This window comes from Moschus berezovskii, chromosome 13 (genome assembly GCF_049115385.1).
Source record: "Moschus berezovskii isolate FMDL1 chromosome 13, NW_MosBer_1.0, whole genome shotgun sequence".
NCBI classification, from domain to species: Eukaryota; Metazoa; Chordata; class Mammalia; order Artiodactyla; family Moschidae; genus Moschus; species Moschus berezovskii.
In genome coordinates, this window is record NC_142472.1 from 75,049,325 (window position 1) to 75,076,685 (window position 27,361).

Consider the following 27,361-nt stretch of genomic DNA (forward strand, 5'->3'; position numbering starts at 1 on the left):
AGCCGCCTCCAGCTCCCCTGTCCCCGCGTCTCCCTCTCCCGGTGCCCGCAGCCCGCGCCTGCCTCCCTCCCCACGCCGGCGGCCCGCGCGCGGGCACCTCCCCTCCTCCGGGCGCTGGGGCTTGAACCGAATCGCGCTGGACGGTAACCGACTTCGACAGAGCGAGGGAGATGATTGCATTCCAGAGCCGCTCTTGAACCAGCTGCGCCAGGGATGGTTTATGCTTTGTGACATTAAAAAGCCTTGCAGATGGCTTAGCATCTGCGAGAGGGGTTCAGCTTCAGGGAGTACTTTTTTTGTTTGTTTTTTTTAATGCCTTTTTAGTGATTAACGGTTTCATGGCAAGAAACCCGGCTCCGGAGTGGATCTGCCTTCCAGTTAGAGCGCTGCCTTCAAATTACGGAAAGGGATTGGCTCGCAGTGAGAGCTCAATAAATGATATGTCGCCTGGTCCCAACGTTTGAAAACGTTTCAAACAGCGTTTCTGATCCTCTTATGGGCATTGGAGACGGTTTCAGTCTATTTCCAACCCGAGAATGGCTTTGTTCTTGTTCTTCAGTCCCTAAGGCGTGTCTGACTCTTTGCGACCCCCGTGGACTGCAGGACGTCAGATTCTTCCGTCCTTCACTATCATCTCTTGGAGTTTGCTCACATTCACCTCCATTGAGTCCGTGCTGCTATCTAACCATCTTATCCTCCGCGCTCCCTTCTCTTTTTGCCTTCAGACTTTCCCACCATCAGGGTCTTTTCCAGTGAGTGGGGATGGCTTTTCACGTATTCCCTCTCCTGGACTTTCAGGCTCCTTCTATCAGCATCTTCCCAGGCCCTTCATCATGTAAAACATATATGCAAATTTTAAAAACAAACTGAAAATTTCAAAACACTTCCTTGATCCAGCCTGGATCCTCCAGTCCCCACCTCCTCACAGTCAAGCTCTTTGGGAGATAAATGCCTGTTTTTATTATTCTTACAACCCTTTATTCATCTACTGCTCATTCTTTCCTGCAACCGATCTCCGTGCCCACTCTTCTTCCAAGGCAACCCTGACAAAGGTCACCTGTGCCTTTCAAACTTCCCTGAACCATTGGGTTGTTTCCCTGCCCCCCAACCACCATTCGCTTCTTATTTAATGTATCTGCAATATTTGTCACTGGAGGCCAGACTTTTGTCCTTGAAACTATCTCCTGCATTGGCCACTGTGACACTTCAGTTTCCCGTTCTCTAAACGTCTTACTTGAACTTGGCCCCTTTGTCATCTATGACATGTTGGAATGCTAAAATAGTCTGGTTTTGGTCTGTTTCTAATGCTATCTGGTCTATCCAGACCCAACCATGTGCTAGCAATTCAACCTGTCCAGCCTATCCCAGATTTCCAGTCTGTAAAGCCAATTTCTTATCAGAAATGTCTGCCCAGACATCCCACTGGCCTTCAGCTCAGCTTGACTAAAACGGAAGTTAACTTTTCTGCCAGCTGCCCCTTCTCCCTGGTCTCATTCCTAGTTAACGTCTCCCCAGTCCGCCTCGTCAACCAAAGGAGAAATCTGAAATTGTCCCAGGCTCCCCCTCTCGCCCCCTTGGGAGACCATACATCCCTGTCCGCCACCTTCCGTCCATTTTACTGCTCTTGCTGGGTATGGGGTCCTTTCTTTCAAGCCCTTGAAACACTGCATTGCTTTCCTCGTTAGTCTCACTGCTGCTAAGCTACCCACACCTCTACCCATGCCATCTCTCACCTTGTGGCTAAAATAAGCTGTCTAAAATACAAAACTGAGCAAGTCATTTCCTAGAGGAGTACTTCAAATGCCTCTCCGTTGTGTGCAGGATGAAGTTCCAATATCTTAGCCAGCATCTGTTTCTCCAGTCTCATCAAACTTTCTGAGTTCCATGAATGCAGTTCCCTATCAGGCCACTTATTTTGTTGTTGTTGTTATATCTTCTTCTTGGCTTGATTCCTTTTTATATATACATAAAATTTTATTTACTTTTAGCTGTGCTGGTTCTTAATTGCTGCTCAGGCTTTTTTTTCTTTTCTTTTTTAATTTAATTTTATTTTTTTAATTGGAATCTAATTATTTTACAATATTATATTGGTTGGTTTTGCCATACATTGACATGAATCCGCCCCGGGTGTACATGAGTTCCCCCTCCCGAACCCCCCTCCCACCTCCCTCCTCCCCTTATCCTCCCTCTCGGTCATCCCCACATACCAGCCCCGAGCATCCTGTAACATGCATCGACCCTGAACTGGCGATTAGTTTCACATATGATAATATAAATGTTTCAATGCCATTCTCCCTAACCATCCCACCCTCACCCTCTCCCACAGAGTCCCAAAGACTGTTCTATACACGTGTGTCTCTTTTGCTGTCTCGTATACAGGGTTATCATTTGCATCTTTCTAAATTCCATATATATGCGTTAGTATATTGTATTGGTGTTTTTCTTTCTGGCTTACTTCACTCTGTATAATAGGCTCTAGTTTCATCCACCTCATTAGAACTGGTTCAAATGCATTCTTTATCTCTGTTGAGATGCACAGGCTTCTCATTGCAGTGGCCTCTCTTGTTGCGGAACATCGGCTCTAGCACGCAGGGGTTTCAGCATTGCGGCGCCTGGGCTCTAGAGCACAGGTTCAATAGTCATGGCACACGGGTCCCATTACTCCCTGGCATGTGGGATCTTCTTGGATCAGGAATCGAACCCATTTCTACTGCGTTAGCAGCAAGATTCTTTATCACTGAGCCACCGGGGAAGCTCCAGGCCACTTACTTTTATGCTGTGCCTTCTCATGGAACACCCTTCCTCTTACTCAGCCTGTGCAAACATCAATCAACCACAGAATCACCTTTCTTATGAAATTATTTTTGACTCTGTTGGCCCCTCTCTCTAGTCAAAATGCATGCCCCCCATAATGCTGTAGAATATTTTATTAAGCTCATTTTTACACATAATCTCTCTGATGACAAGTAATATGACTGACTTCCTCTTCCTAGTTCTGATGTATAAAAAGTGTTCAGTAAATGCCAGATGAATGAATTATATGATCCAATTGAGTTACTATATTTTTATATCTATAGAGAATGTTCCCTGTGTATTATCTCCCAATTCTGCAAATAATATGTTATTATCATCTTTTAGAGACAAAGAAACTGAAATTAGAAAAGAATAAAGCAATTTGCCAGGGTTCTACAGTATAAAGGTCAAAGTCAGGACTCTAACCCAGTTTGCCTGGTTAAGTTCACTAGGTGTTCGTCTGTGCATTGTTTTTCCACCTTAAATTCTATGTTGTGTGATACAATTATCTTTCTTTTTGTTAGTGATTACCTAGTATATATCTTTCCATCTCTTCATTTTCAACCATCCTAAGTCATTATTTTTAACTGTGTTTTTTTAAATAACGCTGCTGCTGCTAAGTCGCTTCAGTCGTGTCCAACTCTGTGCGACCCCATAGACGGCAGTCCACCAGGCTCCCCCTCCCCTGGGATTCTCCACGCAAGAACACTGGAGTGGGTTGCCATTTCCTTCTCCAATACGTGAAAGTGAAAAGTGAAAGTGAGTTCGCTCAGTCGTTTCCGACTGAGTGACCCCACGGACTGCAGCCTACCAGGCTCCTCCTTCCATGGGATTTTCTAGGCAAGAGTACTGGAGTGGCTTGCCATTGCCTTCTCCGAAATAACACTTGACTTTTTAAAATTTTTAATTGGAGGATAATTGCTTTACAATATTGTGTTGGTTTCTGCCATAGACCAACATGAATCAGTCATAGGTATACCTGTGCCCTTCCTCTCGAAACTCCCTTTCACCTCCCACCCCATCCCACCCTTCTGGGTTGTCACAGAGCACCTGATCTGAGCTCCCTGAGGCAGACAGCAAATGTCCATGGGCCATCTATTTTACACGCGATCGTTTCTGTTTCCATGCGGCTCTCTCAGTCTGTCCCACCCTCCCCTTCCCCCACTGTGTCCATGCGTCTGTTCTCTATGTCTGCGTCTCCACTGCTGCCCTGTAAATGTTCATCACAACTGTGGAATTTTTATATTCTTTACTCCAACCGAGAGTCTGCCTTTTAGTGACAAGCCTGCATGCATGCACAGTTGTGTCTGATTCTTTGTGACTCAGTGGACTGTAGCCCACCGGGTTCCTCTGTCCCTGGAATTTTCCAGGTGAGAATACTGGAGTGGGTGACCATTTCCTCCTCCAGGGGATCTTCCCGACTCAGGGATTGAACCTGCATCTCTTGCATGTCCAGCATTGGCAGTAGTCTATGGTAATGAGTTTTCATTTTATTATGTATGTTAATTAGGGTAAAAGGTTGCTGTAAGAAAGAACTCCTTCCTCCCTGTCACCCACCAAACACAACGTTTACATCTTCCCCATGAAGGAATATTGGGATGAGTAGTCCAGGCTGCTCTGTGGCTCCTTTGCCACATATGACTCTTCCATCCTCTAAAGTGTCACCCTTATTTACACAGAAGAAGGAAATTAGGTAGTTCCAGCTCAAGGAAGAATGAAAAGTGAAACACAAGTGCAAAGACCTAGACCCAGAAAGACCTAGACAGACTTATCTGTCATCACCCACCAGGTAAAACTTAGTTCCGAGGTCACACCCAGCAGCAAAGGAGCAGGACGATGAGACCGCTTGCTGGGTAGCCATGCCCCAACCACAATTCCATAACCATGAAAGAGAACAGATTTTTGGTGAAAACTAACACACTCTGTCACATTGTGATCCTCATACTTGAATTTATTACCACCCTCTCACTTCCTACTTATTTAACTTCCTTTTCTTTGCCTTTTTTCCCCTTTTATCTCCTTTTCATTGAATTTTCTTTAGCATACTCTTTTTTTCCAAACAATTCTAATGATTCGGAATTTATACCTATTCTATTCCAATCTTTGGTGCTTCCCAGGTGGCCCAGTGGTAAAGGATCCGCCTGCCAGTGCAGGAGATCCAAGAGATGCAGGTTTGATCCCTGGGTCAGGAAGATCCCCTAGAGTAGGAAATGGCAACCCACTCCAGTATTCTTGGCTGGAAGTCCATGGACAGAAGAGCTTCAAAGGCTACAGTCCATGGGGTTCCAAAGAGACAGACACCGCTGAGCAACTGAGCACATGCACCTTTCACTTCTTTAGTGGCCACCCTTAAAATTAGCATATAGGCATAACATCAGATTAGTCAGTATCTTCATCCCCTTCCGTTAAAGATAATTCTAAACAGACAAAAATAAACACTTCAACTCTCAAGTGCCATCACATATTTTTTTAACTCCCCCCTGATGTTTATACAGTGGTTTTCTCAGAGCACATTTGGAGTATTTTCTTTTGGAAAACTACACAAGGAAGAAATAAAGAAGTATAAGGTTTGGCTCTTTGTCATTTGAGGTATGTTACCATTGAGAGGACAGTGCATGGGATTTGCTATTAAAGAGAACTGCACCTGAATTCCTGTTCTTCTACTGATTAACCTTGAGACCTTGAGCAAGTTGTTTCCTCACTGTAAAATGCGCATTTGTTGTTGTTGTTGTTGTTGTTTAGTCACTAAGTCCTGTCCGACTCTTTGGAGACCCCATGGACTATAGCCCGCTAGGATCCTTTTGCCCATGAAATCCTCCAGGCAAGAATACTGGAGTGGGTTGCCATGTCCTTCTCCAGGGGGTCTTGTGATCCCAAGGATTTAATCCAAGTCGCCTGTATTGGCAGGTGGATTCTTTAGCACTGAGCCATCATTGTAAAATGAGCACAACCAAACCAGTGTCTCAGTATTCTTGAGGGCTAAATGAAATACTGTACTAAAAGTGTCTGAGATAATACAGATGCTCCTTATAAACATTAAAAAGGGAAAGAAGTGGCACGAACATGACTTTTATGTCACATAAAGTAGATAGGGAACATTGCCCCTCACTCCCTCCTGAGGGAAGGGATAGACTCTGAAATTAGCAGCTCCTGGAAAAATAGATTTTACAAAAGTTTACACAGAACAGATATTTTTAAAGCTCCCTTTTAAGTAAATGACACTTTGGTTTTAATCATTGGAACAACCATCTGGGGTAATTCTCGTTCTTTTCGTTTTGCAGATTGAGGAGATTACATTTTAGGGACTAAGCAGTTTGCTTGAGGTCCCAGAACTTGTAAGAAACAGAGCCAGCATGTTGAGTTCTTCGCGTGTAGGATCCTCATCAAGGAGCTAGAAGAATTGGGAACAGAGGTACACGAGACCTCCCTGGCGATACAGGGGTAAGACTTCCAATCCAGGGGTGCGGTCTCAGTACCTGGACAGGGAGATAAGATGCCACATGCCTCAGAAAAACAAAACATAAAACCGAAGCAATATCATAACAAATTCGTTAAAGACCTTAAAAACAGTCCACATCAAAAAAAATCTTTAAAAAAAAGAAGAGAGAGGAATAGAGGTACAAAGGCAGGAGCAGTAGGAGAGTGGACTACATACTCTCCAAGAACTTTGCTGGGGGGCAGGGGCTGCTGTGGTTTGTCGCGTAGGGAAGCAGTCCTGTTCCCAGGCAGGTAGGAAGGTACCCGCAGAGAGAAAAATGACCAAATGCCAGAGAGAGGGACTGACTCCTGGAAGAAGGACTGATGCCCAGGTGCAGAAAGAAGCCTTACAGAATTCTGTTTCTTCGGAGACGAGAACAGAGGAGTCAGGGAGGAGAAATGTACCATAAACATTAACTGTTGTTAGGACCCGGACTGGAATCTAGGCGTCAAGGGTGTTTTCTTTCCCGTTGCCCCAGAAGATGACAACAACCCTCAATACAAAGGTCTAGGATGGGTCAGGTCCAGGCTGTCCCTCCCTTTGGCCAGTCTCCAGCCCATGACACCCCTTCACTAGGCACTTCCCTTGGCTGGCTTTCCTTCCCCTCTGCTTTCTATACCACCAACCTTCCACCCGAGGGATCCGGCCAGCCTTCCTCAGGTGCCCTTTCCTCTCATCCCTTCTCCAGCTTTTTAACCCTGGGGAAGGACCTGAGGGACCACAAGTAGCTGATGGAAAAGGACCTCAGGGGCTCTGCCTGATCCCGCTGGTGAATTCCAGCGGTCCCTGAGCCCAGAACAAAGCGGGCGTCATTCTGTCTGTCCAGTCCTGCTGCTCCCCGTTATGCAGCCCAGGCCCTGTGGATCTCCTGTGAGGGCGGCATCAGGTGGGGATCCCAAGGGTGGAGGCTGAAGAGATGGGAGAAGGGTAGAAACTGGGGCGCTGAAAGAGTGGGGCTATTTGCACTTCATCCTCGGCGGAGGGAGGGCACGGCAGCAAGTCACATGGGGCCCTAACTGGGACGTGAAAATCATTTCATGGTACCTCTGCTCTTTGTCTCACCAGGAAAATACCTCACAACCTGATGTTTTCATTTCTTTACCAATAAGAATTCATTGAATACCGACTTTGTGCAAATCATTAACGCTGGCTTGTACAGAATTGTTGTTAAACGGTTCCCATTAGCTAAGAGTCTCGGGTCACAAAGTGTGGAATTTTTAGAACTTGACAAGTGGTAACAGTGAAGTTAAACTAGTAATTCATTTAATGATCATTTATTATCGTAATATTTTGGAATGTGTTAAAGGAAAATATTTTTTAAATGTATTATTTACCAAATCATAGTTATTTGGTTTATTCATTCAATAAACATGTACTGAGCACTTACTTTATCTGAGGCAGGGAGACGTCTAGGCCTTTCCCACAGAGAGCAGGAGTGCCGTGATGCAGATAGGGAGCTGCCTGAGCACGTGGAAGGGATGTCTAAAGCAATCTTGGAGGGTTGAGGGAAGCTTCCTGGAAGAAGGGACATCTAAAGTGAGACCTGGAAAGGGATAGTTAGGGCCGTTGGGCAAGTCATGTGCACACTGCTATATTTAAAATGGATAACCAACAAAGACCGACTGTATGACATATGGAACTGCTCAATGCTATGAGCCAGCCTGGATGGGAAGTGGTCTGGGGGAGAATGGATGCCTGTGTGTGTATGACTGAGTCCCTTCTCTGTTCACCTGAAGCTCCCACAACACTGTTAATCAGCTATACCCCAACACAAAATGGTTTTGGTGTTAAAAAAATAAAAATAAATAATAGAGCGAGACCTGGGACTTCCTTGATGGTCCAGGAGCTAGAACGTCACGTTCCCAATGCAAGGAGCCTGGGGTTCTATCCCTGTTCAGGGAACTATATCCCAAATGTGACAGCTAAGACCCGGTGCAGCCAAGTAAATAAATATTTTTTAAAAGTAAAATAAAGTGAGACCTAAATCTCAGTTTATATATATTTATACTGGACATAGTTGGGTATGGAGGGGTGGGTGGAAGAAAAGCAAGCCTAGGGAAAAGAACTGATTCTCTAGAAGAGCTAAGAGTCACAGGAGAGCTCTGCTGGTTCTTTCACATTCTGAGAAGAATTGTCATATGATCGTTAACCACAGTATGAAAAGGTGAATTAGAGCTGAGGCTGAAGAAATGAACGGATAATGGGTCACCAAGGGCTTAATACAGCAGCGAAGACACTCTGTGTTCACATCTTTGCTGCTGCTGCTAAGTCTCTTCAGTCGTGTCTGACTCTGTGCGACCTCACAGACGGCAGCCCACCAGGCTCCCCCGTCCCTGGGACTCTCAAGGCAAGAACACTGGAGTGGGTTGCCATTTCCTTCTCCAATGCATGAAAGTGAAAAGTGTAAGTGAAGTCGCTTGGTGTGTCCAACTCTTAGCGACCCCATGGACTGCAGCCCACCAGGCTCCTCCGTCCATGGGATTTTCCAGGCAAGAGTACTGGAGTGGGGTGCCATTGGCATAACAATAATAGCAAGCAGTGAGCACATCCTTTGACTGATTAATTAATCCTTAGAACTCCTAGAAGGCAAGTTAGGTTTGATTATAACAACTTATTATCTCCCATCTTTAATACCCTGATATTATGTCTTCAAAAGTGGAGAACACGGATACTGTTTTTAAAGATCTACTTCTCTTTTCTGGTAGTTTTTTTGTTTTTGTGTTTTAAGGAGGCTAAAGACTCTGATGCCGGGAAGGATTGGGGGCGGGAGGAGAAGGGGACGACAGAGAATGAGATGGCTGGATGGCATCACCGACTCGATGGACATGAGTTTGAGTGAACTCCAGGAGTTGGTGATGGACAGGGAGGCCTGGCGTGCTGTGATTCATGGGGTCGCAAAGAGTCGGACACGACTGAGCGACTGAACTGAACTGAACTGAAGAGAGTATTGGAATCAGAAGACCGATGGTTGAAGTAGGGAGGGAGGTATTTTGAACAAGCTTAGAAATCCTCTGACTAACCAGTCTGGCATCTTGAAAGATCTAGAAATTAACAGTTTCCTCCAGGGTGGAGTGAAAACACAAGATGGAACAGGCTTTACCCTTGGGGGTAGGGGATGAAGTTGGAAACATTTTAAACACAAGTTCCCATAACGTAGTTTTTGAAGCACTGCTTTGAATACAGAAATCAAAGTGAACAAACAATTGCAGGTTCACCGGGCCTATTATTAGAATATGATATCCTTGCTTTGCAGTCTTAAAAACACCCCGTCTATGGCGAGACATCAGATGAGTGGAACGACAGAGCGAGCTTTCCTAAAGAGAAATTTCCTGTTGGAATCAGTCAACAACCAGGCCACAGAATTAGTCACTTTGTTTAACTTGTTTCAGCATATCATTAACAAGATTAAAGGTTTTTCCAAGAGCTAGGATCAGGGTCATTAGACGTGAACACCTTGATGCCTTAAAATGAAGTTGTGATTCATGAAGTGAATAGGCTGATCATTTCTTCTCAGTATGAAAGATAACTGTAGGTTAGCATCCTCGGTGAACTGAGGAACAAACAGACTGTGACAGAAACCTAGGACCCTGCCCCCTCAAGGCCAGGCCTCCCCAAGGGTTCTTAACAAAGGGCAAAAAAGGACAGTGTGCCCCTAATTACTGTGAGGCTTTGTCGTCCCAAGCCATGACACAGTCCCTTGTTGAGGTGAGGTAGGCCTTCAGTCAAGAACCAAAGCAGGTCTCTTTTGCCCTTTCTTCCTCGAAAAACAAACTGGGGACTTCCCTGATGATCCGGTGGTTAAGAATCCACCTGCTAAGTCAGGGGACACAAGTTTGATCTCTGGTCTGGGAAAATTCCACATGCCACAGGGCAGCTAAGCCCGTGCATCCCAACAAGAAGGGCCGCCCCATGTGAAACCCATACACCGCAACTCGAGAGTAGCCCTCACACAGCAGCGAAGACCCAGAGCAGCCAAAATTAGTTAATTAAAGGGGAAAGAAAGAAAAGCACACCAGCTTCTCCTCGCCTTCTTTTCTTACCACTCTAATGGTGAGGAAAGAGCAGTCAACAAGAATGAAAGTCAGTGATTCCACTTCTCTACTTCCCAGGGTTCGTCACTCGGTTGTGTCCAACCTTTGGGGCCATACGTATCCCGCTGTGGGGTGGGTTGCCATGCTCTCCTCCAGGGGATCTTCCCGACCCAGGGATCGAACCCACGGCTCTTGGGTCTCCTGCTTTGGCAGGCAGGTTCCTTACCACTGCACCACCTGGGGAGCCCCCACCTCTGCCCTGATACCTAGTAGATACTCAATAAATTGTTGGATGAATATTTTATCTCATTGTCTTAAAGCTGACATTTGTATAATACATGGTAGGAGCCAGAAACTTTTATAAAAATTTTACACATATGCTTTCATTTTCATGGAGTCGCAAAGAGTCGGACACGACTGAGCGACTGAACTGAACTGATGCTTTCATTTCAGCCCCATAGCACCGCTGGAGCCAGGTACCAGATTTCTGCACTTTACATACGAGAAGAAGGCAGGGCTGAGACACGCTTGAGAAGGAGCAGCTGGGCTTTCACCTAAAGTCTATGCTTTTCAATCCCAAACGACACTGCTTGGCTTAGCTTGCCCACCTGACGCCTTCCCAGGTCAGAGAGGGGCCCTCCAGCCTGTCACCTCTGACATCCCTGAGAAGGAGAGACCCTTAAGCGGGACCAGGAGGAGCTGGGCGCTGTGTCAGGGGGACCATTTCCCTGGGCCTAGACCTTGGTGGATCACGTGGTCAGAGTTGAAGGCTCCAACCGCCCCGAGCTCTCAAGTCACATCCTGAGTGTGTGTGAGTGTGAGTCTACACCCACCAGCCCCATCTCAGCACAGAGAGGGCAATGGGAACCAGAGCTAACATTGGCTTGACTCTGGCCAGCCGCAGCAATGGCCAGTCAGAGGGGAGGACAGCCGTGCAGCAGTGAAGAGCCCTGCCTGTGGCTCGTAGAGGCTGCTGTTACCCGTGAGTTATTTCTCCAGGACCCCAGGCCCCTGAGACAGGGACTCAGCGGCTCAAAACCCCCAGGTGATTATGCTATGTCTCCCTAGCCATGGTTCTCAGAGGGTATCTTTCACCCTTCCCAGGACCCGAGACCCCTCTTCAGCACGTATTCCAGCTTTCTGTCTGTGATTGTCCCTCTGCCTCAATAAATAATGTTGAGTCCAGTCACCAGTCCTGACAACAGAAAAATCCAATTTGGCAAAGTCATTGGACCCAGGCCCACACTCTTTCGACCTTTCACAGGGTCACCCTGACCACTAAGATCTCCAGCCCACCACCTCCCTGGATCGTTTTGTTCTTCAGCTAAGTCTGCTACTGCTAAGTCGCTTCAGTCATGTCCAACTCTGTGTGACCCCATAGACGGCAGCCCACCAGGCTCCCCCATCCCTGGGATTCTCCAGGCAAGAACATTGGAGTGGGATGCCATTTCCTTCTCCAGCTAAGTCTAGTCTAAAGCTAAGACTGCTTCCTGGGTGACAGCTGTCTGTGCAATGGTAACATCCCCTGTTTCTCTGATGGTTCAGACAGTAAAGAACCCGCCTGCTGATGCAAGAGACACAGGTTTGATCCCTCAGTTCGAAATATCCCCTGGAGAAAGAAATGGCTACCCACTCCAATATTCTTGCCTGGGAACTTCCATGGCCGGAAGCCTGGTGGGCTACAGTCCACAAAGAGTGGAACACGACTAAGCTACCAACACTTTCACTTTTCGCTGTTCTTCCAGACCACCAAAGATGTCCCACTGTTTCAGTCAGACTCCTCTTAGCCCAGGCTATCAAACACAGTGTTTCCTTTTTTTGTTTGTTTGTTTAAATAAGGTCAGTGTTAAGATTTTTGACCATTTAATTTAGTCTTGCCACTGTCCAGGAAGAAATTGCTTTTGTTATGTGGCAAGTCTGTCTGCTCCTTTGTATTTGATCACTGATGGATTTCTCCACTCTGGCACACTGAGATCCTTAGCCACAATCTAGATTAACCTAAGAATCACCAGGACAGACCTCCCTGAATCCCGCTCTCAAACCACAAAGATCGCCAAAACAGGCTTTGTTGCTCACTTCTCCGACTATCTCATCTAATTAGAGAGAACAGAGATCTGTAACTAGAACGGGCCTGTGAGCTTGCAGTAGCAAGTTCATAGGGGCTGCTGAAAAGCCGGCAGCATTTCTAAAGTTGAATACTACCCTGGCTGCTTTGATCCTGGATTGGTTCAAAGATGCTAAAATAGGCAAACGGCAAGAAGCAGTTATAAAAAGGATCATGGCCTGCGGCAACCAACCTAGAAGTACATGCAATTCACAATTAAAAAGTGAACATTTTCACATATCAAGACACTGGTGGGGTTTCCCTGGTGTTTCAGTGTTAGGAATTCGCCTTCTGATGCAGGGCACACAGGTTTGATTCCTGGTTGGAGAACTAAGATCCCACATGCACCAGGGCAGAGCAATTAAGCTCACAGGTTGCAACTAAAGAAGCTGGTGCAAACCACAAAGACCCAGTGCAGCCAAGAAAAAGACACTTTATCTGAAGGCGGCCCAGTGACCATGTGAAATTTCGCCACTATCGCAGATGACCAGCAGTAGGGGGTAAAACTAGATAAAGGAAAAACTGAGTAGAGGACAGAATTTTAACTCCGTCCACTGAAATGCGTAACATTATTTCCCATCCCATCCTCATTGCGGAGGGGTTCTAGACATAAATGTGTATTCCAGTGACATTCCTCAGCTCCTTCAATGACACACTGTCACCTACTGAATCGAGTTCTTTACTGTGTGTGCTTCCAAGATGGCTCAGGGGTTAAAGAATCTGTTGGAGATACAGGTGACACAAGTTCAATCCCTGGGTCGGGAAGATCCCCTGGAAGAGAAAATGGCAGCCCACTCCACTATTCTTGCCTGGAAAAGTCTATGGACAGAGGCGCCTGGCAGGATACAGTCCAAGAGGTTGCAAAGGGGGAAAAGCCCTTATTCGGTGGGAAAACATTTCCAAAACAAAGTTACAGGTTCTCTTTTATTAAAATTTCTCTTCATGTCAGTGGTGAGGGCTTCTGACTGGGCAAGGTCCTGATCCTAATAGAAGCCACTATTCACCTGGGAAGCCAGTTCTGCAACTTGGTTCTGGGATTCCTGCCTGGAATTCATTCTTTAGCCTTTGGGACAAGCTATCTTTGTATCTTAAGAAATTCTTTTATGTGAAAATTAGTGAGAGTGGATTTTTGTTGGTTTGTACCCAAAAACGCTATCCAAGATGCTATTATTTTAGTTTGACAAATGAAATAATTTTTAAAGTAAAAAATTTCCTTTCCAGTCAGTTGGCATCAGAGATTCATGTCTGCTTAAGACTTTTGTTCTCTATATGTACCCTGGGGGTGTGGGGATGTAGGGTAATTTGCATTCAGAAATGCACATAAGTTAGAGGATGCAATGAAGGGAGGTGTGATCCCACATCAACCTAGGGAGAGCGGATAAACGTGGCACCATGATCTTAGGTTCTGCTGCTGCTGCTAAGTCACTTCAGTCGTGTCTGACTCTGTGTGACCCCATAGACGGAAGCCCACCAGGCTCCCCCATCCCTGGGATTCTCCAGGCAAGAACACTGGAGTGGGCTGCCATTTCCTTCTCCAATGTGTGAAAGTGAAGTCGCTCAGTCGTGTCCGACCCTTAGCGACCCCACGGACTGCAGCCTACCATGCTCCTCTATCCATGGGATTTTCTAGGCAAGAGTACTGGAGTGGCTGCTAGACAGGTTTAATAAAGGCAAACAACAAAGTTATCTCACTTCCTCTATCTTTTCCTTCTACTGACCTCTGAATAATACCCAGCCTGACTTCTGTAGCTGAGATCATGTAGAAAAAAATCTCCGCTGTGAATACAATTCATCATTACCAAGTAGCCACATAATCTGTTCAATTGCTACAGGACAGGAAGGCTTAGTGCGCTGTAGTCCACAGGGTTGCAAAGAGTTGGACATGACATAGAGACTTAGTAACAGCACCGTATATGTCTTCGTTTTAGAACTGATTAGTACTATAAGTAAATAATTGTTCAGAAAGAAACAGCAACAGTAGTTTATCGTTACAATATTTTAAATGCATTAGCCTTGATGGTTTGGAAATTTATTTTCTATTGATGTCTTCTTCTTTAGATCGTTGTCTTACGTTGAACAAAAAAGAAAAAGAAAGAGGCAGAGAGGTCATAAGGAGAAGGCGTAACCATAGGGTTAGGGAGAGGAAAAACATTGGGAAAGAGGAGAAAATAATATATCCCAAAGCTAGGGAACAACCTAAACTAAATTTCTCTTTCTCTTTGCATGTTCTTATTGTTTAGTCACTAAGTCATGTCCAACTCTTTGTGATCCCATGGCCTGTAGCCCACCAGGCTCTTCTATCCATGGGATTTCCCAGGCAAGAATGCTGAAGTGGTTTGCCATTTCCTTTTCCAGGGGATCTTCCAGACCCAGGGATCGAACCTGGGTCTCCTGCATTGGCAGGCAGATATTTTTTAGAACTGAGCCCCCTGGGAAACTTTGCATAGCCACCTTGTATTTTCACGTTTGCCTCCAGCTTCCAGGTGATTGGACCCACTGTTCAGCAGCTGGGGAGGGAAATTAGCATGAAGAAATATTGCAAGCAGGGCTGCGTTGACAGGGTTTCCCTGTCAGGGACATTAGGGTGGACATTAATCAGTACATTAATCAACACATTAGTCAGGGTGGACATTAATCAGGGTGGTTATTCTAATAACCACCATTTAGTTGGTAAATAGACTTTTAGCAGATTCCGCCTAAATGAAGCCAGTGGCTACGCCATTTTCTTGAAAACACCCTCCTGGAACCCTAGATTCAAGTTGAGTCCTTTTTATATAAGCTCACCTGGCACCTTATATGTCTTTGTTTTAGTACTGATCAGTACTGTAAGTAAATAATCATGCAGAAATAATCTATGTACTATCACCATCATTTCATAATAGAAAGATCTTTTAATATAAAAATGTTTAAAAGAGACAACTTTATTTTAAGAAGATCGAGAGACTTCCTAGGTGGCACAGTGGATAAGATTCTGCCTGCCAGTGCAGGGGACAAAAGTTCGATCGTTGGTCCAGGAAGATTCCATATGCCGAGGGGCAAAAAGCCTGTGTGGCACAACTCCTAAGCCCAAGCTCTAGAGACTGCGAGCCACACTGCTGAGCCTGTGTGCGGCAACTGCTGAAGCCCGTGGGTCTAGAGCTCGTTTTCCAGCACGAGAGAAGCCACTGCAATGAAAAGCCTGCACATCACAACAAAAAGTAGCCCCTGCTTGCTGCAAGCAAGCAGAAAGTCCAGGCACAGCAGTGAAAACCAGACACAGCCAAAAATAAATAAATAAAGGCAATTCTTTTCTAAAAAACGAAAACCTTTAAGACGATGGCAAATGTTTCCAAATGTAAAAAAATCATACCATAATTTAAAATACACATTTTATGTAATTGTTTAAAATACACATTTTATGTAATTGTTTTTTACACAAGTTTGTTGACTTTGGTGTCTTTATTGGACACAAGTAAGGAAGGAAAGCTCAAATGTCCAACTTGTGCTAGGAGTGTGGTTTTTAACAGTTCACCATGGATGTTAGCAACAGATGCCTTATTCTCACACAATCCAGAAATATTCTGGGTAAACTAAAAAAGGCTAAGGAACGACAGTTCCCGCAGGTTTAGCTGTTGTGGCCATCTCACCCTCAGAGCATCAGGTCAGATGTCTGGCCGGCCAGGCTGCAAGAAAGAACTCTGCCTAGGGCTGCACAGTTCTGGTCTCTAAGGCCCCGCATATATGCAGTTGTGTCTGACTCTTTGCAGCCTCCTCTGTCCATGGAATTCTCAAGGCAAGAATACTGGAGTGGATTGCCATTTCCTGCTCCAGAGGATCTTTCCGACCCAGGTATGGAACTCACATTTCCTAAGTCCCCTGCATTTGAAGGCAGATTCTTTACCTGCTGAGCCATCAGGGAAGAAATCCATCTCAAAGGGCTGCTGTGGGTCAGAGGACATTGGGGACGAACTAACTGGCTTTAGCCTGTGGACAAGTATTTGGAGACCACGTTGCTTAATCCTTCTAACCATTTTTCATACATGTTCCTTTTGCTCCCTTCTCCTCGGGTATTAGAGCTATAAGAGCTTGTGCTTTATTTGTATCTAGTTTCAGTTCAGTTCAGTTCAGTTCAGTCGCTCAGTCGTGTCCGACTCTCCGCGACCCCATGAATCTAGTTTAGAAGTATTTAAACACTTGTAATACATTTTTTCTCTTTGTCAGCCATAGCACATAACTATCATATTTTCCAATATAATTTCAAAGTTTAACTGGAGTATTTATAATTTACTTTGGCAGATGCTCTGTAAAGATCATAAAGCTGTTCTTAGTTTCTGCATGAATATATAATGGCTTTACCATTTGTTGGAAGAAACATAAAAACAATCAGTCTTAATTCCATATTACTATGTTTTTAAATTCTCCATTTGACTTCTGTAAGAATTGACTCCCATACCTAAATTCAGTAGAATTAATTCCAATAACAGGCACAGTTTACTAATCAGGTGTTATTAATACAAAACCATCTCTAATCTTAAAATTAATCAAAGTGATTTTAAAGATCTTCAACAAGCACATTTTTCAATACCTGGCAACTGCATACCACTAATATGAAGATCCAAAGATAATGACTGAATCTGGTATTGGATTTTCATAGTCATTCATTTCTTGAAATGAATATTTGAATATTCAAATATTAAAACTTGTCTCAAAATAAATGCCCTCAAAAACCGTTTGATAAAATTCCACATCCATTCCCATTTAACACTCTGAAAAGACTCTGATGCTAGGAAGGATTGGGGGCGGGAGGAGAAGGGGACAACAGAGAATGAGATGGCTGGATGGCATCACCAACTTGATGGACATGAGTTTGAGTGAACTCCGGGAGTTGGTGATGGACAGGGAGGCCTGGCGTGCTGTGATTCATGGGGTAGCAGAGTCGGACACGACTGAGTGACTGAAATGAACTGAACTGAACTGATACACTATGAAAAGAGGGAAATTTCCCCAACCTGTAAGAGTATCAGTCAGAAACAATAATAAATATCACACTTAATATTCATCCACTAAAGCCAAGAGAGAGAAACACAAAAATACCCAGCATTGCTAGTACAGATTTCTCTTACAAAACCAACAGCAATAATCAGTTGTCCTTTAAAAATCTTATTCATCCCTTGCGTTCATAGCAGCAGTATTCACAATAGCTAAAAAATGGAAACAACCTAAATGTCCATCAACAGATGAATGGATAAAGAAGTGGTATAAATATATACAATGAATTAATAATTACCATAAAAAAAGGAACGAAATAATGCCATTTGCAGAAACAAGGATGCAACTAGCAATTATCATACTAAGTGAAGTAAGTCAAAAAGAGAAAGACAAATACTATATGATATCACTTACATGTGTAATCTAAAATATTATACAATTGAACATATCTATGAAATAGAAACAGAATCAGGGGCAAAGAGAATAGACTGATGGCTACCAAGGGGGAGGGCGAGTGGGAAAGGGTTGGGTTGGGAGTTTGGGGTTAGCAGATGCAAACTAATATATCTAGAATGGAAAAACAACAGAGTAGAATGCAGGGAACAATAGTCAATATCCTGTGATAAACCACAATGGAAAAGAATATGAAAAGGAGCATATGTGTGGTGTGTGTGTGTGTGTGTGTGTGTGTGTGTGTAACTGAATCGCATTTCTAGAGAGCATAATTAACACAACTTTGTAATGCAACTATACTTCAATAAAAAATAAAATTTAACAATCCTGTTCATAATAAAAACAAAAGATAACACATATCTAGGATAAATAGAAATATGTAAGGTTTATTTGAAGAAAATTATAAAACTTAGCTAAAGGGTATTTCAGAAGATGCCAATATATCTTAGTCCTGCATTAAAAGATTTAACTATGATATAAATATAATATTTATACATATAAATATTTAATATATATTATATGCATTATTTAAAATGTTAATTCCCCCAAATCGATCCACAAAATCAATGCAAATCCTAAACCCCAATGCTTGCTTACATCCATCCATAGACATTAATATGCAAAGATGTCTCTAATATATTTAAAAACAACTTATGGGACAATATGTATCAATACAGTATGAGGCCGTATTTAAAACAAACAACAGAAAACTTGTGTGTGGCTACCTATATATGTACACACAAAAGTTTGGGAGTAAACTACTAAGAATGTTTTATTAATTGAAAAAAGTCTTAAATATCTACATCAATATAATCAATAATATAACCAAATCTGTACATCTGTAATTAGATAGCCAGGGTATATGATATACCCTTATAAACAATCATATACACAAATATCAATTTACCTAATTAATCATGTATCAAAAAACTATATTTGTTAAATATTCATTTTATAATTATAGAAAAGTTGAACCTCCTTTGAAGAATTTTTTAGGATTTCTACATTTGCATCTCCTGAGGAGAGGATTATTAAACTAAGTTATTTAACATATTTTAGGTAAACAGACAGATTTTAAACTACTAATGGAAAAACGGCCAGTACTCTCATAATAATAAAAATAACAGAGCATTTCATATTCCTTTGTTATCTCCTTACCTTTTTGGTTTTGTTTTATTTGACATGGTGACAAAGAGGAAATAAAGACAGTATAAATGAGGTCATTTTCTTTGGTAAGCTTTTATTTTTTTAATTAATTTATTTTAATTGGAGGTTACTTTACAGCAGAGACATTACTTTACCAATAAAGATTCATCTAGTCAAAGCTATAGTTTTTCCAGTGGTCATGTATCAATGTGAGAGTTGGACTGTAAAGAAAGCTGAGCGGCAAAGAATTGATACTTTTGAACTGTGGTGTTAGAGAAGACTCTTGAGAGTCCCTTGGACTGCAAGGAGATCCAACCAGTCCATCCTAAAGGAGATCAGTCCTGAATATCCATTGGAAGGACTGATGCTGAAGCTGAAACTCCAATACTTTGGCCACCTGATGTGGAGAGCTGACTTATTTGAAAAGACCCTGATGCTAGGAAAGACTGAAGGCAGGAGAAGGGGACAACAGAGGATGAGATGGTTAGATGGCATCACTGACTTGATGGACATGAGTTTGAGTGAACTCCGGGAGTTGGTGATGGACAGGGAGGCCTGGCGTGCTGCAGTCCATGGAGTCACAAATAGTCGTACATGGCTGAGCAACTGAACTGAACTGAACTGAATTACTTTACAATATTGTGGTGTTTTTTTCCATACTAAATGAGCTTCTAGAATCAAAGTTCACACTATTTATCAAAATGAAATCTAGTAAATTAGGGAGTTGAATGAAAATAATTAAATTTGGAATTGCTTTTCACCAAGGAACTAATTTTGGAGAAGGAAAAGGCAACCCACTCCAGTACTCTTGCCTTGAAAATCCCACGGACGGAGGAGCCTGGTAGGCTACAGTCCATGGTATGGCAGAAGTCGGACACGACTGAGTGACTTCACTTTCACTTTCAAGGAAATAATTTTACCACAAAATAGTGGAGCAATGGGCTCATGTCCATGTAATTCACTGCTCTTACCAAGTCGCCATCATCTGGAGGCCCCTTAGAGAATGCTGAAATGGTATATGGTTAGTGTACTGTTGAACCAGTGAACAGTAAACATGGTGTTTGTCCCAGAGCCAGAATGCCAGGTCCAGGAATCAAGATATGGGAGTGGAAGTCGTTCTTATCACTACACATGTTAAGAACCCACTCACCAAGTATTTCCTTCCTATGCCTGCAGCTTTAGGCTCTGCTGGCTTAAGGTCACAGTTCTCAAGGAAATAGTGTTTCCTTCAATGCCTACAACAATGTTTCTTCTATTGAGTTGAGGACTGAAGCTATTAACTGGTCATTTGGAGCACCACTAAATTAACCTGAAAAAAGGACGTGAATACAAGGTGCCTCTGTCATCCTAAATCCACTAAGAGAACAGCAGGGATCTTTAAAAGTTCAACAGTAATAGAAAATCAAATCCTAAGAGAGATGGTTTCAAAATTAAAGCAATTCAAAGGAAAACTATAAACCCAAAACACGGATCTCTCCAATTCAATCTGAGGACAGTGTTGCCAGCCAGAGAAAAAGAGAAGAAAATTATAGAAAGCATACTGAAAGAGATCATTGAAAATAACTTGTCCTCAGTTAAGAAAGAACAAGAAGTCTCTCTTGAGTATATGGAGGACTATTTCTGGATGTGTACTTGTCAGATTCTTGAGCTACAGAGGCATACGGTATTTAATGGAAACACATAAAGAGGAGAGGGAGCTATCGGTTACAGATTCAAAGAGTAGAAGATTTTTAAACTTATACAATAGAGAAAACATAAGCAATTCCTAAGAATAAAATTATCATAAAACTCCTAAAAATGCTTGATTCTTCCTGCAGATTCATCAGAATGCCTGAATGGCACCGGTTTGGGGTGATTTTTTTTTTTTTTGGATATTGGTTATTTTTTGTTGCTGTTGTTTGTGTTTAAGGCAGAAGAGAGTCTTTTGCAAACACAGAACCTGAAGGAATATTTTAACATAATCTGCATCCACAAAATAAACTACAAGACTGGAGCAAGAGGGACAATAAAGTTACACAAAGGTAGTTAAGTAATTTAAGTGTTATTGATATGAAGTCTAAAATACAAACAACAGAAAAAGTGAGAAAAATGTTTCTGAACTAAATTTGTAGTATGAAAATGATGCTACAGTATGAACAAAATCTATAATAAAACTTGGTACACAGTGGAAAGCTCAGTAAATGTTAACTTTCTTCCTTTCCTACACCAAAACAATCTGTAAAAACACAAAGAAACAAAAGAGACATGATTTAACAAGTTAGATTTTTGTAAAAAAGTAAAGACATAAACATATAGCAAAATTAGAATGCAATTTTATTGATAAACTGAAGAAAATTTGTTTTTTTGTGTGTGTTACCAAATTGCTCAACCACTGGCTTAACTTAGCCAAGAGGGAGAGAAACCAAATTTCAAACTCTAAAATAAGAAAAGATCTATAATAAATAAAATGAAAAAGTGATTAGGGACTGTCATAAAGAATTTGTAAAATTTTAACACTTAAGTGTGAATTTCAAAGATAATATGAAACAGGCGTAATATGATATGACATGGTATGAGATAGAAAACAAAATGTGAGAATTCTTCAGTTCTTTCAAAGCTCAGGAAATTGTTCCCTCCCTAGAAGTCTGAGATACAGTCAATTTCACTGTCTTGTCTTTGTAACCTGAATTCCATTCGTTCTGGCCTCTGTCCAATTAGTCAAAAAGAGGCTTTTTACAAAGCAACGCCAGGCTCTCCCAACATGCAGGGGAACGTTCCCAGAAGGCACTTCAAGGAAGCTGTGGTCAGTCCAAGTTGCTGCCTCCTATGCCTGTTGCCCAGTTCTACTGATGACCTTGTCCCTGACCTTCTAAGGTGCAGATCTTCTCAAACCTCGTGGAAAGACAAATCGGCATTGTCAGGTGAATGGCGGCTCTCTTTCACCTGAGTGATATTCTCAAGTCTCCCCCAGTGAGATCGATGGGGTGCAGAGGTGTTCCAGAGTTTATTAAGGTCTCTCTTTTGGTTGACACACAGCCTTTTTCCTGCTAGGGCACAAGCTAGCTGTCTCTGTTGAGACTCATTCATATGTTGTGGCCACCACTCCCTTTTGATTCTCAGACTCTCTTCCCCATTTTGCCTGACTCCTTCTTTTATGGTGGGTTCTGCTGCAGGGGCCATAGCCTTCTAGCAATCTGTCCCCTCTCCTTGCAGCTCTTACCCTTAAGAACTCACCTGTTCTCACACACTAGTTCTCCTTACGTCTACATCCACGACTCAGGTAGAAGCCAGATTTTATTTCCCCCCAGGGGTCTCTTGGCTTTCATGTAAGTCAGTGACGCAAGCAGAGGTGGACAGGAATAGTAGGTAACTCCACCTACCGAGTGAATTCAGACTTCATCTTCGACCTTGCTGATATGCCCTGTGTGTTCCTGAGGACCCCGTTAGGTATTTTAACAGATGGAATTTAATATAATGATAAAAGGATGATCTTATTTGCAAAACAAAAATAGAGAGAGGACACCAAGAAGGGAAGGGAGGGTGATGATTTGGGAGATTGGGATTATTAACATGTATACACGATTGATACTATGCATAAGTAAGTATTAATATAACATGAGGATAGTAACTAAAGGGAACCTACTGTGTACCTCAGGGAACTCTGCTCGGTGCTCTGTGGTGACCTAAATGGGAAGGAAATCCAAGAAAGAGGATCCAATCCAAGAAAGATATATATATATATATACAGCTGAGTCACTTTGCTGTACCGTAGAAACTGATGCAACACTGTAAAGCAGCCACACTCTAACAAAAATTAATTTAAAAAATGCATGTGAGAGTGCTTTATAAACACCACATATAAAGGAAACTATTTTTAATAAAGTCCCCAATGAATTCCTAAATGCCAAATCCACTGGATAGTTTACCGTATTAACACACGTGATTCCTTTGTAATATTTAAAGCTGTTGGACACATGCTTCCTCCTAAAACTTTCTCTGAGCTTAACTTCTCTGATACTTTTCCATTCCCCCACCTCCTCCTTGTCTAACCACACTCTCTTGGGCTCTTCACAAGGTCTTCCACTTCCATCTACTTCTTTACAGGTTAAATGTTTGCTCAAGAAATTCACATTGCTAATCAGAAAGACTCATACTATGACATCAGAAACTTTTTTAAACTAAAAAAAAATCGTTCACTAAAAAATTTCTAGGCTATCAGCACTTAAGCACATTGTCACAGAGAGTTAATTCAATTTTTGTATTTCTGAAGAAGAAAATTCAAGCCTCGAAGTGAAGCCACGTACTTAAAGCTATTCAGTTCAGTTCAGTTCAGTCGCTCAGTCGTGTCCGACTCTTTGCGACCCCATGAGATTCTTGAGAGTCCCTTGGACTGCAAGGAGATCCAACCAGTCCATTCTAAAGGAGATCAATCCTGGGTGTTCATTGGAAGGACTGATGCTAAAGCTGAAACTCCAATACTTTGGCCACCTCATGAGAAGAGTTGACTCACTGGAAAAGACTCTGATGCTGGGAGTGATTGGGGGCTGGAGGAGACGGGGATGACAGAGAATGAGATGGCTGGATGGCATCACCGACTCGATGGAGTTGGTGATGGACAGGGAGGCCTAGTGTGCTGTGATTCATGGGGTTGCAAAGCTATTAAATGAGTTAAAATCAAAGATCCAGTGGCATTTATACATGCCTGACACATGGTTTTAGCTCTGGCCCCAGGCAATAATACCTTTTCAAATAATAAGCAAATGAAAATTCCCAGGGAAGTGACAAAACGCCAACAGGCATTGTCTCTTGTCATTTCATTGTTTCAGTTTTAATTTACTCATTAGTCTGTTTGTTCTGTGACGAAGAAGTTAGTAAAAAGCCATATATAACATGCATATTTCTATCTTGTCCATTTTCTTCTCTCCTCCACCCCTAATAATATTTTTTGAGTTTTGAAAAGTAGTTAGTGAGTTTATAATATAACAAAATTAAATGTTTGAATTTTTATTGAATTATACTCACATAAGTTCATTTGTAATACAGTAAACTTACTCATCTGAATATATTTAGCTTGCTTAGGTTATAACATTGGATTATTTTACTGTAAATATCCAGCGTACTCTTCATTGGAAAACATTTATTGCTAATTTGATTGACTTTCCATAAATTGCTTAAGTGAATTATTTTAGGGCTCTGTGAATTGGCTCTTAAGATGTAGTCTTTGGACTGTGGGAAAAAGAGACAATAAAAACAAGGTGTGATGCTCAGTTGAACGTGACCCTTCAAGACCCCACATGATATGTTCCCAGCCCCACTCCTTAGCTTTCTGGCTTTTTCCCCTCCAACCTCTCCCTCATTCACGCTGCTTTTCCTTGCTGTACCTTAAATGCCCAGGCATAGCCTACCTGAGGGCCTTCTACCTGGAATGGTCTGGACTGAAATCCCCACATGACTCACAGCCTCACCTCTTACAAGCCTTTGCTCAGCTGTCACCTTCTCCATGGGCCAACTCTGACCACTCTAGTGAGAACTGCACTCTGCCCCGCCCTCCCTGGAGCCTCTGGGTCTCCCATACGCTACTCTGCTGTTTTCCACAGCACTTCTCATCTTCAAACATTCCACATAACATTTACGTTCATGTTAAATTTGTGGGTTTAGTGTTTACTGGGTTGGAACTTAAGCTGAATTTGGGGTTCCCTCTCACTCTTGAAAAAGAGAGGATAAGGTGTAACCACCCGCTTACTCTGCTCACAGAGTATCAGCCAAGAGGGAAGGAAGGCGCGTTAGGTAAAGGACCCAGTCTATCAGAGGGACAGGTTTTCTGCTTTTTCAGAGTAGGTATTTTAGCTAGGACTTGCTATGTCACCATGGAAGTCACACACATTACAACAGAAGGGTCTGCTGAGTCACTGGTAAAACTTAGACTCCAACAAGGAGCCTTACACTGCTAGTAGCAATTGTGAGCTTTCACAAGCATGACTTCCCTGGGGAGCATCCCTCTGTGCTCATTCACAGGAGCATCTCTCTGCTGGGAGGGAGGAAACACAAGCATGTCATTTGCCTTGCTCTCCTCTCTTAACCAGACCCACATAAAGGCAACCATGTACCCCTGCCTGTGTTCTGGAAATAATGATCAAAAACATTGCGAAAAGAGAAGGAAAAGAAGACCCTGACCTGGATAATCCAAAACGTACTGACTGATTTCTATGACTAAATGTAGTACTTGTGCCTGAAGAGTACCTGATAGGAAAATATATGATATTCAATAAATGGTATAGAAACATTTGGAAAAAGATAACACTGTATCCCCATCTTATCTTATACCTTATATCTTACACTTGAATAGACTCCAATAGATTAAAATGTGAAAAGGAAAAACAAAAATATATAAGATCTAAATTAATATTCATTTATTATTAGGTCACCAAAGGTAGAAAAGAAAGACTTAGAGAGATTTCATAGATGTCATTCCATTCAAAAATTAAACTTTGTTTTAAACAGAGTTAAAAACAAAGCATATCAAGAAAAATATTCAAAGGCCTAATTTCCTTCACATATAAAGACCTTATACAGATTAATAACAGAACAGAATGTTTAAGGGAAAGAAGATAGTCCAAGGAAATGAGCAAGCAATTCATGCAAAAAAAGAGGCCGAAAAGAAACCAGAACAGTCTCTACAGCGACAAATGCCTACTGCCGGTGACGACTGTAGGGAACTACGTTCTTAAATACTCTTTGTGAGAGTGTAAACTGGTACACATTTTTAGAGACAGTGTAGCGTGGCAGTAAGAACCAAGATGTAAAATGGATCTACTTTGTGACATAACAATTTTATTTCTAGCAAAGTATAGCATGGCTATCTCTTATGAACAATCACATATGTGTTTAGAAGTATACTCATTGTTGCATTTTTTTGAAAAGCCAAAAGCTGGAACTACCTAAACATCCATCAACAGTGGACATCAAATAAATAATAGTATATATCCAGACAATGACATTATGCAACTGAGAAGTGGTATGAGGGAGACGTACCTGTACTGATTTGGAAATACATCCATAATATTTCACTGAATGAAAAAAGCAATCTATAGAACTGTGGGAATAGAGGGATTATACTTGTGGGTGAAAAAAACAAAGGATATTTATAAATGTGATGGAATAATCCTTTGAAGTTTTTACTAATGTGTCCCCTTTCTGCTACCATCACCTCCTCGGGTCACTGCCTTCCACTCCCCACAGCTAGGGCAGCTCAGGACTTGGGGAGGGCTGAGCCACAATGGAACAGAGAACAAAAGACTCAATTCTCAGCTTTTTAGTTTCAAAATAGAATTTTGAAACTCCTGGCAGAGACAACAGGTCAAAACAATAGCTTTGAACGAGCGAGTGCTGATAGAAGAGCTGGTTTTCCTGCTTTACACCAGACAGAAATATTCCTGGAGAGAAAGGAGAAGCAGAGAGAGCAGAGACAGTGGGAGGATCAGCACACTGCCTACCTTGGGCTGGACCACAGCATCAGGGGGTCCAAGAGGAGGAGGAGATGTGCCCAGTTTCCTGTCTAGGAGCCCCACGGGGTTCCTTTCGCTGTCTTGGCGGCAGAACAGAGGAGAGACACCTCCAAGGCAGCTTTGTTATCTGGGGCCCCGGAGACCAGTCTCAAGATTCGTAATAAAGAATCAACAGCCAGTTGACACCTCTGGGCCAGCATGAGGCTACACCCTCAGCAGAAGCGGCTTCAACCACCGGGCCTGTACAGATGCCAATGTGGAGAGCTGGTGGGTGGCGGCCCAGAGGCAGAGGTGGCGGTAGGCCCTGGGGTGGATGCCTGCATGTGCAGATCTAACGCGTGGCCAGCCACCGCTTCCACCAGGCCTCTGAGCCGGCCCCCTGGAATGTAGAACAGCAATGCAGAGGCAGAGGAGCAGAGAGGAAGCCCCTCAATTGACTGAGAAAAGCCTGAAATGCCTGCATTTCCTTTGAATTGACAAACATTTTCTGCCACTTGAAGGAACTGGTGCTCAAAGCCGAAGATGTTATTTTTAAAAAATTACATTTTTGCACTTATGAATGGAGTGCCCTGAAAATAATCATGCCTGCTATGTATAGATATATGCTTGTTTATAAATAGAGAAGCTCAGGGAAGGTATTTAATAGATTTAACGAGGGAAATCTCTGGGGAGTAAAAGTGGAACAGTGAGGACAGTAGGGGCTTTCGCCTCCACACAGACTGAATTTTTGAGCACGTATTCATTTATAACCTTTCTTAGAGAGCCTGTCCTTAAAGGATCAGAGTACATGAAGTCAACTGGACAGACAAAAAACAGTTGTAGCAGAGGGTGATACCAGATCCCCAGGGGGCACTAGTAGTAAAGAACCCGCCCAACAATGCCAGAGAAGCAGGTTTGATCCCTG

At 42.8% G+C, this 27,361-nt stretch overlaps 1 long non-coding RNA gene across 1 annotated transcript; it reads right to left on the reverse strand.

Moving 5' to 3' along the window:
• Positions 1 to 5,295: 5,295 nt before the first annotated feature.
• Positions 5,296 to 26,775, reverse strand: LOC148775870 (uncharacterized). Its single transcript, XR_016038949.1, has 3 exons — positions 26,446 to 26,775; positions 7,659 to 7,786; positions 5,296 to 6,269 (listed from the first exon to the last, which is right to left on the reverse strand). It is a non-coding gene; the product is annotated as an uncharacterized LOC148775870 (long non-coding RNA).
• Between the last annotated feature and the right edge of the window lie 586 nt (positions 26,776 to 27,361).